Source organism: Rana temporaria, chromosome 2 (genome assembly GCF_905171775.1).
Source record: "Rana temporaria chromosome 2, aRanTem1.1, whole genome shotgun sequence".
In the NCBI taxonomy this organism is placed as follows: domain Eukaryota; kingdom Metazoa; phylum Chordata; class Amphibia; order Anura; family Ranidae; genus Rana; species Rana temporaria.
The window spans coordinates 428,283,783-428,296,920 of NC_053490.1; the positions used below are offsets into that span (position 1 = coordinate 428,283,783).

The 13,138-nt window shown below is 43.8% G+C and overlaps 1 protein-coding gene across 1 annotated transcript in view; it reads left to right on the forward strand.

The window, feature by feature from the left end:
* Positions 1-13,138, forward strand: part of GDPD1 (glycerophosphodiester phosphodiesterase domain containing 1) — a 128,205-nt gene that overhangs the window by 19,997 nt on the left and 95,070 nt on the right. The gene's annotated exons all lie outside the window — the stretch shown is intronic.

Below are 13,138 nucleotides of genomic sequence, written 5' to 3' on the forward strand. Positions count from 1 at the left end.
ACAGATCCCAACTTATACTGCAAAAGATTTAAGGAATTAATAAAAAAAATTAAACATGTATAGGACTATCTGTCAAGGGTCCCTCCTACACAAATGGCAATTTATATATACTGTATATACACACCCAATATATATATAAAAAAAGAAGATTCTTTATATATATATATATATATATATATATATATATATATATATATAAATATATTGCACACAGTAAATGATATAATGGTATATATACACACACACACACACACACACACACACACACACACACACACACATATATATATCAGGGCTTGGAATCTAGGAGCCAGCTAAAAAAGTTAGGAGTCAGGAATGCACCCGTTCCCCTTGAGCTCGCATGCAGAAGCGAACACATACGTGAGTAGCGTCTGCATATGAAAGCGGCATTTAAACCACACATGTGAGGCATCGCCGCGATTGGTAGAGCGAGAGCAATAATTCTATCCCTAGACCTCCTCTGTAACTCAAAACATGCAACCTGTAGAATTTTTTTTTAAACACCTATGGAGATTTTATAGGGTAAAAGTTTGTCGCCATTCCACGAGCGGACACAATGTTGAAGCGTGACATGTTGGGTATCAATTTACTTGGCATAACATTATCTTTTACAATATATATATAAAAAATTGGGCTAACTTTATTGTTGTCTTTTTTTTTTTTTATTAAAAAAAGTGTATTTTTTTTTTCCAAACTAGTGCACTTGTAAGACCGCTGCGCAAATACGGTGTGACAGAAAGTATTGCAACGACCACCATTTTATTCTCTAGGGTGTTAGAATAAAAAATATATATAATGTTTGGGGGTTCTAAGTAAAGGGAAGGAGATGGGCAGGCAGTGAAAACAGGTGCAGCTCAATTAGCATTGCTGGTTGTCTTGTCATACCAACGGCCACCACAAGAGGGTGCCAGATTTCAGAAGGAAGCATAGGACTGCAGAAGGCCGCAAAGCGGCGGCCTCAATTACCGGCCCAACGCGATCGCGTCGGGGGGGTGGAGGGCGAACGGAGACAAGATACCCCAGCTGTGCCGCCCCAGGCGCCATGTCGCTAATTCTAGTCACAGATGCGACCTGTCGCCCGGGGTTTGTCGAGCCCTGATATACACACATATGTACACACACACACACACACACACACACATATATGCCTCCTGTTTTGTAAACACTGACAGAGTCTAAATATTACTTTATATTGTTTGCGTGGTTTTGTGTAACTACTTTTTGTAACAGCAGACATTACATATGTTGAATAGTTAAAGTCTTGTGTCTAGCTTTCCTGAACATTAGTTGAACATTTTGCTCTTAACATTAGGGATATATATTAAGGAAAGAAGTAAGCTAGTGGCAGAAACATCACAATTTATATAAACCACCAAGCACAAAATGCATTTATTTTTTTGCAGTTGTATTAATAGCCTCTACTGCAGTCTTCTCCCTAATTTTTTTTTAAGCTAAGATGCCCATTTTATAACATATCAATGGTCGGTGTAGCTCTGCAAGCTGTAAGCTTTGTTTGTAATACACTTGACAGCTTGCACATGATCAGATGTCATAGCGATCGCACGATCAGGAACCACACTGTTTGATCCATGATTGTTAGTAAATACCAGAGCTGTCAGATACATTGTGGCTTGACAGCTAGCAGGCTACTGTGCACATTGCTAGCTGTCAAAACTGGTGACATAATAAACGTCCCGTCAGGGGATTTGTTGACACATCTAGTTGGAAAGGGGTTAAAGCATAAATGTACTTTCCTAGAAAAATCAAAATTACATTTTATGCTCCACAAAGATTTCTTGTAACGGATCAAAAGCTGCAGGAAGATTTGGCACCTGCATGAGTTTAGCTAAGCCCCCTTCATCCACCCTATTAGACATGCGAGATAATTGTGCTAATCTTATTCACAAGGGGGTAGATTCACAAAAGAGATACGACGGCGCATCTCCAGATACGCCGTCGTATCTCTGCCTAGCGCTGTCGTATCTATGCGACTGATTCATAGAATCAGTTACGCATAGATATTCAGTAGATCCGACAGGCGTAAGTCTCTTACGCCGTCGGATCTTAACTGCAATTTTTTTTTGCCTACTAGGTGGCGCTTCCGTCGAGTATGCAAATTAGCTAGATACACAAATTCACAAACGTACGTACGGCCGGCGCAATTTATTTAAGTCGTTTACGTTAGGCTTTTTCGGCGTAAGGTTGCTACTGCTATTAGGAGGCGCAGCCAATGTTAAGTATGGACGTCGTTCCCGCTTCAAAATTTACATATTTTACGTTGTTTGCGTAAGTCGTTCGCGAATAGGGCTGGACGTAATTTACGTTCACGTCGAAACCAATACGTCGTTGCGGCGTACTTGGGAGCAATGCACACTGAGATATGTACACGGACAGCGAATGCGCCGTTCGTAAAACACGTCAATCACGTCAGGTCATCACACATTAGCATAAAACACGCCCCCCTTCCACATTTGAATTACGCGGGCTTACGCCGGCCCCATTTACGCTACGCCGCCGCAACTTACGGAGCAAGTGCTTTGTGAATACTGCACTTGCTCCTGTAAGTTACGGCGGCGTAGCGTAAATACGTATGCTGCGCCGCCGTAAGAAGAAGCACAGGTACATGAATCTACCCCAAGATCTCTAGCATGGTTACTTACTGCTCAAATATCTCCAGTTATATCAGCAACGTTATTTAAATTAAAGAAAAAGTTCACGTGTATGTTTGCCCGTGTGCTGGTACAACAGTGCTGAGAAACATTTGATCATTTCAGATGACAGCTCTACAAATATATGTTGCACCTTGTTCTCACCTTTCGTAATCCTCTTTTTATAGAACCACTTTTTTCTGTCCTTTTATCCCTGTTTGTTACACTAAACGCTTATCTGGAGAACCTAAAGGCATTTTTTGTTTCTAATGCCACGTACACACGATAATTTTTCGGCATGAAAAAAACTTTGTTTTAAAAAAAAAATGTAATTTAAAATGATCGTGTGTGGGCTTTACATCATTTTTCGGCATCTGAAAAACGACAATTTTTTTTTTTGAGCATGCTGCATTTTTGTACGACGTTTTAAACAATGTCGTTTTTCGGGTTGTAAAAAATTATCGTGTGTGGGCTAGAACGATGTTAAAAACCCGCGCATGCTCAGAAGCAAGTTATGAGAAGGGAGCGCTCGTTCTGGTAAAACTACCGTTCATAATGGAGTAAGCACATTCATCACACTGTAACAGACAGAAAAGCGCGAATCGTCTTTTACTAACACGGAATCAGCTAAAGCAGCCCAAAGGGTGGCGTCATCCGCATGGAACTTCCCCTTTATAGTGCCGTCGTACGTGTTGTACATCACCGCGCTTTGCTAGAGCATTTTTAAAAATGATGGTGTGTGGGCAACGTCATTTTAATGATGAAGTTGGAAAAACGTTGTAATTTTCTACATGCCGAAATTTTTCTACATACTCTTTGCTTTAGGCTGTATAATCAAGCAGAAGTCTAATCAGGATAATGTTATGCTTGTGTAAATCTTGCTAATATTTTCTCAGACACTAATATAAAAGCATCTGAAAGGACAATGTGTATGTTCCCTGTATTTCTTCTACTTCCTAATGTGCATATTTTTATTGTAAATAGCAGGATTTTTTTCCTTGGGAATATAGTTTAGTGATCTGAATTAATTCGATTTTTTTTATTGCTATGGAATTATCTTTTGTAATTTAAGGAGTGTATGTGCATTTTCATATATATATATATATATATATATATATATATATATATATATATATATATATATAAATAAATAATTCACGTAGCTGTTCATCCATCTAACCTACATGTAAAATTATTCTGTGTGGATGTGGCAAAATCGAATGTTCTCAGGCTATATTCTCCTTGCAGACTGAGGCCCAGATTCTCAAAGGGCTTACGACGGCGCAACGCAATGTGCGACGTCCTTGCAATGTCCTTGCGACGTCATTTGGAGCAATGCACCCTGGGAGTTTTTACGTACGGCGCATGCGCCGTTCGTTCGCCGCGGGGACGCGCTTCATTTAAATGAAATACGCCCCCTACTTGCCGAATTTGAATTCCGCGCCCTTACGCCGCGAGAGATACGCTACGCCGCCGTAACTTTTGGCGCGGATTAGTTGAGGATTCAAACAAAATCAAAGTAAGTTACAGCGGCGTAGCGTATCTTACATACGCTGCGGCCGCCGCAGATGTATGTGGAGTGGATCTGCCCAAGTGTGATTAGGGAAGTACCACATTATGGCCACTAGATAGAGTTGAGGAGAATACATATTGTAGTGCCATCTAGTGGCCATAATGCAGTATTTTCTCCAATCATACTTCAATACCTATGCAAGAAAATACGACACTACAACCCTGGGCGTGCCCTACGGTAGACGAATCAAAACCTGCTCTGCATCCCCAAGACCCGCTACAAATCGAAAGGAGAATGAACATTTGCAGTCCAGTGGCCAGGGCTGTGGAACGCGCTACCAACCATCATCTGCATGGAAGATAACCATCGCGCCTTCATGAAAAAACTGAAGACCCACCTCTTCTGAAGGACAAGGACGACACCGGATACAAGCGCCTTGAGGCGATTTAGTTTGCATTTGTTAGCGCTATATAAGTTACTTATAATAGGGGTGGTTTCTTTCCAAAGTCTGTTATAATACAGTGACTGAGCAGGGAAACAGTGTTCATGAGTTGTAACAATACAGTGCATTCCCTCGGACCTCTGACATGTCAGATACTTGTTTTTTATTGGCTGATTTGTAATAACTGGAGGAAAGGAAGATGTTGGATGTACTAGCACATTTGTTGTGTGTTTTCTTCTATTATCTGTCCTGAAAGCGTGAGCTGAAATCTAAAGAGCTGCTATAAATCATATATACATCCCCTGATTTGGTCAGTTATTCCCAGTGGTACAAAATGTTAAACTCATTTTCTATACAATACATGATTTATTGTCCCATGATGTGCCTTTAGCCCTGGCATTAGTTTCTCTGGCAGAGTGACTACAAGCTGCAATGGGCAATTGTGATAATTATCAGAAAATGGTAGGGTAATACTTGTAATCAGATTCAAAATCATGGAAAATGTTTAATTTAGCGGCTACATGGGAAGTAATCCATATTATTGGGTCCTGTCCAGAACAACTGTGCTAGAAGCAAGTTGAGAAAACTTTGTATAAAATTATATTCAGTGTTATGTATCCAAGCTTTGCATTTAAAGTGGTTCTAAAGGGAGAAGTTTTTTTTTTATCTTCATGCATTCTATGCATTAACCACTTAACCCCCGGACCATATTGCTGCCCAAAGACCAGAGCACTTTTTGCGATTCGGGACTGCGTCGCCTTAACTGACAATTGCGCGGTCGTTCGACGTGGCTCCCAAACAAAATTGGCGTCCTTTTTTTCCCACAAATAGAGCTTTCTTTTGGTGGTATTTGATCACCTCTGCGGTTTTTATTTTTTTGCGCTATAAACAAAAATAGAGCGACAATTTTGAAAAAAAAAAGAATATTTTTTACTTTTTGCTGTAATAAATATCCCCCAAAAATGTATCAAAAAACGTTTTTTCCCTCAGTTTAGGCCGATACGTATTCTTCTACATATTTTTCGTAAAAAACCCCGCAATAAGCGTTTATTGATTGGTTTGCGCAAGAGTTATAGCGTTTACAAAATAGGGGATATTTTTATGGCATTTTTATTAATATTTTTTTTTTACTAGTAATGGCGGCGATCAGCGATTTTTTTTTTTCCAGTACTGCGACATTATGGCGGACACTTTTGACACATTTTTGGGACCATTGGCATTTTTATAGCGATCAGTGCTAAAAAAAGGAATTGGATTACTATAAAAATGCCACTGGCAGTGAAGGGGTTAACACTAGGGGGCGGGGAAGGGGTTAAGTATGTTCCCTGGGTGTGTTCTTACTGTGGGGGGGGGGGTGGCCTCACTAGGGGAAATCACTGATCTTCTGTTCATATGTTGTATGAACAGAGGATCAGCATTTTACCCCCCTGACAGGACCGGGAGCTGTGTGTTTACACACACAGCTCCCGGTCCCTGCTCTGTAACGAGCAATCGCGGGTGCCTGGCGGCGATCGCGCCCGCCGGGCACACACACGGGACTCGGGGGCGAGCCGACGTAGAGCTATGGGCTCTCGCACAGGGGAGCCAACCTGCCGCCGTAAAACGATGGCGGCAGGTCGGCAAGTAGTTAAAGAGGAAGTAAACCTTCCTTTATGCTTTAATAAGGCTTACCCATAGGTACTGTAAATATCTCCTAAACGTGCGCAGTTTACGAGATATTTACTGTATATTGCGCCAATGTCATCGCATGCGCTCTGAAGGAATGGCCGCACATGACGTCACGCGCCGCCGGGCAGTCACACTGCCAGAGTTCATGGCCCCCAAAAGGAAGATGGGCGAAGATCGATGCGGCATCCAGCAGGGACGACGCAGGCTTCGTTTGCAGTTAAGTGTCACATAATGTGCTAGCATGCGATGCATACTAGCACATTATGGCTTTACTTTTTAGGTCAGCAAAAAAGGACAAAAATATAAAGGTTTACTTCCTCTTTAAGATAAAAAAAAACCTCTTTGTGCAGCAGCCTCCCTCAGCCCCCCTACTTCTTACCTGAGCTTCATCTTGATCTAGCGATGTTGCACGAGAGCTTCGGCTCCGGGACTCTTCCTCTTGATTGGCTGAGACAGAAATGGCCACCATTGGCTTTTGCTGCTGTCAATCAAAGTCCCTTATCCAGGGGATGCGGCCGAGCCGCGGCTCTGTGTCAGAATTAACACATAGAGCAGCGGCTCAGGTTCGGTGCCCCCATAGCAAGCGGCTTGCTGTGGGGGCACTGGCCAGAAGGGAGGGGCCAGGAGCTATGGCGAGGGACCCGAGAAGAGGAGGATCTGGGCTGCTCTGTGCAAAACAACTATACGGTGCAGGTAAGTATAACATGTTTGTTATTTTATTTTTATTTTTATTTTTTTAAGTTGTTTTTAAGTTGTTTTTATTAAGGTTTTTCACATAACAATAAAGAAAAACAGAAATAACTGGTACAATACATTACTGAAATGTGTACAGAACAGGAAATAGGTCAGGGTGAGGGTGCATCAAATCTCTTCCCAGTTGTAGCCCCAGTAGACCCATAGAGCAGCTCAGCCAGAACCACTCGCAAGGACCAAGTCACATATCAGTGTCTCAGCGCACTCTATTTCAGCCCGCAGTCTCAGGCTCCGCCAGCCAAGCACGCCAAACCTTGTCGTACTTCAGTGGACAGCCACGATTGACATACGTGTCTCTGTACAGGGGAAGGCTGGTGTTCACCAAGCGCTTCCACTGCACCAAAGAGGGGGGGCGTGGGTTTCTTTCAGTGCATAGCAATATTTTTACAAGCATAGAAAAGTAACAGGCTGACTAAAATGCGTTTTGCGGAAGTCGGGACAACGTTTTCAACTATTCCTAAGAGACACACCTCCATCCCCAATGGCAACTGAACCACTGCAACTTTATTGATCATGTCTCCCAATACTGTTTCACCCCATGTTTGTTATTTTTAAACAAAAAAATAAATAATCGATACTTTAGTATCACTTTAAGATTATTATTATTATTATTATTATTTTTTTTAAGCTAAACTTTATGAAAGCAGATCTTCACTGTACCTTACCCAATTTTTTAACCCCCACCATAGGCGTGCGCAGCCTATTGCATTAGGGTGTGCACCCTAAGGCCCCTTTCACACGGGGCAGCGGAGGTGCTGTAACAGTATAGCGGTGCAATTTTTAGCGCCACTATACCATCGTATTTACCGCGATATTACCGCTAGCGGCCGAAAAAGGGTTACTACCGCCGGCAATGCGCCTCTGCAGAGGCGAATTGCCGGCGGTATTACCGCGGTTTCCCATTGATTTCAATGGGAAGGAGCAGTATAAGAGCAGTAAACACCCCACTCCTATACCGCTCCAAAGATGCAGCTAGCAGGACTTTTGGAGCGTTCCTGCTAGCGCACCACTTCAGTCTTTGGGCTTCCACATTGAAGACTACAGGGCACAATTTTTTCAGGTGGTATAGCAGCGCTATTTTTAGCGCTAAACCACCTGAAAAACATGTCAGTGTGAAAGGGGCCTAAATCTCAAACACACATGCATGTGTGTGTGTGTCTACATATATATGACCCTGGAACATTGATTTTCCTGCCGGCACAGTGAAAGAGAAGAGCATAAACACTTCTCTTAAGGCAGAGCCGGTAAGAGGGAGATCTTTCCCATGTTCCTGTTGCTACACAGAGTGATAATACTAATGCACATGGGGTGATTAGGGTGTGCCTGGGCACACCCGGCACACCCTGTGCACACGCCTATGACCCCCACTGACCAGGAGGTGAATTGTGCACATTTCAGATACTCACCCACTCGGACCATCCAAAAAACGACATGGCTCTATATTCCCAAATTAGTAAGAAGCCATTACTGAACCTCCCAAACAGTGAATGAACCTGCAGGTCATGAACATTGTACACAGTACAGTTATCTCATCTTATTTTATTATGTTCTTAGCCGATAATGTTACCCTATTTTCTTTAGTGTTCTAAAAAGTTCTTTACTCATCTGGGAAAATGTTCTTAAGGCCAGCCATAGACGGAGAAAATTTCTGCAATTTCTGCAACCACTGCAAGCCATTGGGGTTGATTTACTAAACCTGAAGAGTACAAAATCTGGTGCAGCTCTGCATAGTAACCAATCAGCTTTCAAGTTTTATTGTCAAGGCTTAATTGGGCAAGCTGAAGTTAGAAGCTGATTGGCTATCATGCACAGCTGCACCAGATTCTGAGCGCTCCAGTTGTAGTAAATCAACCCCATTGTGTTTTCCTAGCGGGGGGGGGGTTAATGGGGTAGGGGAACAAAACAGTAATTTATTGCTAGTGGCTATAATGGCTGCAAATAATATCCGGCAGGCAGGCTGGTTGTACCCAAGTAGATCAAAAACGAACTCGAGTACAATGGGGCGAATCTCGGCCAGTTCAGCAGGATTCCAACAGTTTAGACTTGTTTTCTCTGCAAAAGGCAATAGACACTGACATTTCATACATGTTGCAAACATTACAGGTGGTATTTGTGACTTTGATACTGAGACATTGCCATTTGTGTATAACCAATTTACTCTAGCGAACACTTTTGAAGCAGTTACAGCCACAGTTTTCTTAGCCTATGAAAACAAATGCATGTTGTAAGCACCCTTTTATTGTAATATGGTTTGTTCCAACCCCTTAAAATGGAACTAAAAGGCAAAAATAATTCTCTTAGTTCCAATGCCCGCATGGTTCTTTGCCAGCTCTTTTCCTTGGCTTATTCCGGGTGCCGGTGTTCTATCGAGAAATGCCCTCCGTCGAAAAATGTGCAGTACGCAACGTCACTCCAGCTGATATGTTGATTAGCTGACGTGACGCCAACATGGTGCATGCGCAGATCGTCAGAGGCAGAATCCACGATCTGGTAAGCGCAGAGGGAGAATTTAATTGTCAGATTCTGCCTCGCGATTGCGCGGTGGGTTGTGGGTGTGTTGAAGGGCGGGTTTTGTGTGTATTATAGCCCACCCTTAGACACAGCCAAAACCCGGCGTTTAACACACTCAAGCTGCCGTGCAACAGACCGAAAACACGACGTTCAATGCAGCTAAAACCCGCCCCGCAACAGTGAGGCAGAATCTGACATTTTAATTCTCTCTCGGCGCTTAGCAGATCTTGGATACTGCCTCTGACGATCTGGGCATTCGCCGTGCTGACGTCATGTCAGCCAATCAACATATCAGCTGAAGTGACGTTGCATACTGCGCAAGACCCATCTCAGTCATTGTTCGATGGAGGGCATTTCTCGATATAACACTGATCTTTGGCCAGCACAGGATGATGTCACTCCCACGCATGCGCATGGGTGCAATCATCCCAGAAAATGTGTAGTGTGCCGGAATATAAACTGAGCTGCGCATACACAGCTCAGTGTATATTTTACAGAGGATTGTAAACGGGCATTTAAAGCGGGGGTTCACCCGTACATAACACTTTTTCCCTTAGATGGATGCTTGTTTTGTCTAGGGGAATCTGCTAGTTGTTTTAAAATATGAGCTGTACTTACCGTTTACGAGATGCATCTTCTCCGCCGCTTCCGGGTATGGGCTGCGGGACTGGGCGTTCCTATTTTAATTGACAGTCTTCCGAGAGGCTTCCGACGGTCGCATCCATCGCGTCACGATTTTCCGAAAGAAGCCGAACGTCGGTGCGCAGGCGCAGTATAGAGCCGCACCGACGTTCGGCTTCTTTCGGCTACTAGTGACGCGATGGATGCGACCGTCGGAAGCCTCTCGGAAGACTGTCAATCAAGAAGGAACGCCCGCTCCCGAAGACCCATACCCGGAAGCGACGGAGAAGATGCATCTCGAAAACGGTAAGTACAGCTCATATTTTAAAACAACTAGCCGATTCCCCTAGACAAAATGAGCATCCATCTAGCATCCATCTAAGGGGAAAAATTGTTTTTTGGGTGAACTTCCGCTTTAAGTGTATTTTATTGTAGAAGAGACATTGCATCTTTAGTTCCAAGTTAACCGACACAACTTTGCCTGTTGTGGTTAGTTAAAAATGAACAAATCTACTGGCAGGATCAACAAGTAAAAAAACGATGTTCTGGGGGAATTCAGAAAAACAAAAAACTGCTATGGCACCTCATTATAACTGCCAAGTTTTGAAAGTAAATGTGGAATCAATTGCTGTCTGCATCTGCGTGTTCTATAAAAACAAGCTTGAAAATCTAGCATCTATGTCAGTGTTTCTGAGTGAGTGAGTAACTTGTATAGCGCAACAAATGCGAACTTAATCGCCTCAAGGCGCTTGACATCCAGAGTCGTACCGGTCCTTCAGAAGAGGTGGGTCTTTCGTTTTTTCCTAAAGGCCTGATGGTTTTCTTCCAAGCGGATGGTAGTGGGTAGAGCATTCCAGAGCTGTGGTCCTTGGACCGAAAATCTGCGTTCTCCCTTTGATTTGTAGCGGGATTTAGGAATTTGGAGAAGGTTTTGGTTGGTTGACCGGAGCACGTGCTTGGTGACGTAGGGTTTTATTTTCTCGCTTAAGTATTAGGGAGCGTTCCCCTGTATACATTTGTGGGTGAGGCAGAGTGTCTTCAATGTCACCCGGTCCTGTATGGGTAGCCAGTGGAGGGACCTCAAGACCGGGGAGACTGATTCCCACGGCTTTTACCTGTTACCAGTCTGGCTGCCGTGTTCTGGACGACTTGTAGACATGAAATCTGGTATTTTGGTAGTCCTAAATAGAGGGAATTTGCGTAGTCGAGTCGTGAGTTGATGATAGTTCCAGCCACTACTGCTCTGTCCTCTTCCGGGATGAAGGGGATTAGTCTATGTAGCATGCGGAGCAGATGATGAGAACCGCTGACGACTGATCCTATTTGTGCATCCATCGTCATGTCTGCGTCAAAGATGACTCCGAGACTTTTTTCTTTATTGCTTGGCGCGATGGTTTGTCCGAGGATGGTGGGTGGTGTCCCTGTGGTCCTAGAAATGGATTTCTTATTTGCGTGAAGGGTGAGTAGTTCTGTTTTGGATCCGTTGAGTTTGAGGGAGCTTTCGGTCATCCAATTGTCAATCAGCGTAAGGCACTTTTCAAGTTCATGAAATTGGTCTTTTTTGTTGGTGATTCGAAGGTAAAGCTGCGTGTCGTCCGCATAGGAGTGGTAGCGCAGGTCCTGTTTGCTGATGATTTTGAGGAGCGGGCGGATGTAGATGTTGAAGAGTACGGGTGAGAGGGGCGATCCTTGAGGGACTCCGCATGTAATGGTCCGTGTTTCTGATGTAAAATCTCCAAGTTTCACAGTCTGAGTGCGATTTTCTAGGAAAGATGCGAACCACGGTAGGGCCGCGTCAGACTCCTGCTACTTCTTTGAGTCGTGTGAGCAATATGTTGTGGTCTACCGTGTCGAAGGCTGCACTAAGGTCTCAACTCCAGTCCTCAAGACCCCCCAACAGGTCTTTTTTTCAGGATTTCCCTCTGATGAAACGACTGTGGTAATTACTAAGGCAGTGAAACTGATCAAATTACCTGTGCAAAACAAGGCAAAACCTGAAAAAATTACCTGTCATGGCGCTTTGAGGAGTGGAGTTGAGAAACACTGATCTATGTTGTATATTATAGGCATGCTAAAATTGGCCAACCCTGGGAACAAACAAGTATCAACCATGAACCAGATTTTCAAGTTTCTTTTTTTAAATCAATATATTAATGAGCAGCACTACAGTATTTTGATGCCACGTATCTCTCCTGTATTTTGATGCCCCGTGTCTCTCTTGTATTTGGAGACGTGTTATTACAGCTGAAGTTCTGCCCTGAAGTGTATTTGATCTACATGTATTGAATCATGACTGGTTCACATTGTTCATGTCACTACAAGACAGTTGGTGCCTCAAGCTCTGACTGTCCAGTTAAACAACAAAAAAAAAAAAATGGGAAAAAAATGTCAAGTCAACACTGATGAGTCTCCCATTGCTATGCAGGGCCCCTACCATGTCCTCAGGGCCGGGATAAGGGATGGGCAAAAGGGGTTGCCCTGGGCACTGGGGTATCATGTGAGGTGGGGGCACCACAAGGGGATAGGGGGGGTTTGTGTTGGTAGGGGGAATTTGGAGGGTGGGAAGGGGTAAGAATATTTCTAGGAGGGAAATTAGGGGGTGTTCTAGGAATGGTGATTCGGAGGGATTTGTGTCGGGAGGGGGGGATGGGGAAGAGGATCTGTGCTGTGAGGGGGGAATTTGGTGGGTTTGTGCTAGAAGAGGAGATATGGTAGAGGGGGAGGGTATTTGTACTAGAAGGAGATTGTGGGTATATATGCTAGAAGGGAATTTTTCTGTGGGGGGGGGGGGGGAAATTTGTGCTAGGAGGGGGGTTGGGGGAGAATTTGAGCTGGAATGGGGGGATTTGGAGTGGTGGGAGGGGATTTATGCTTAAGGGGTAAGCATGCTTGTTTTGTTTTTTGGTAAGGGGGGTTTGCTGACACATAATGCTCATACATCTTGTGGGGGGGCACAGTTTG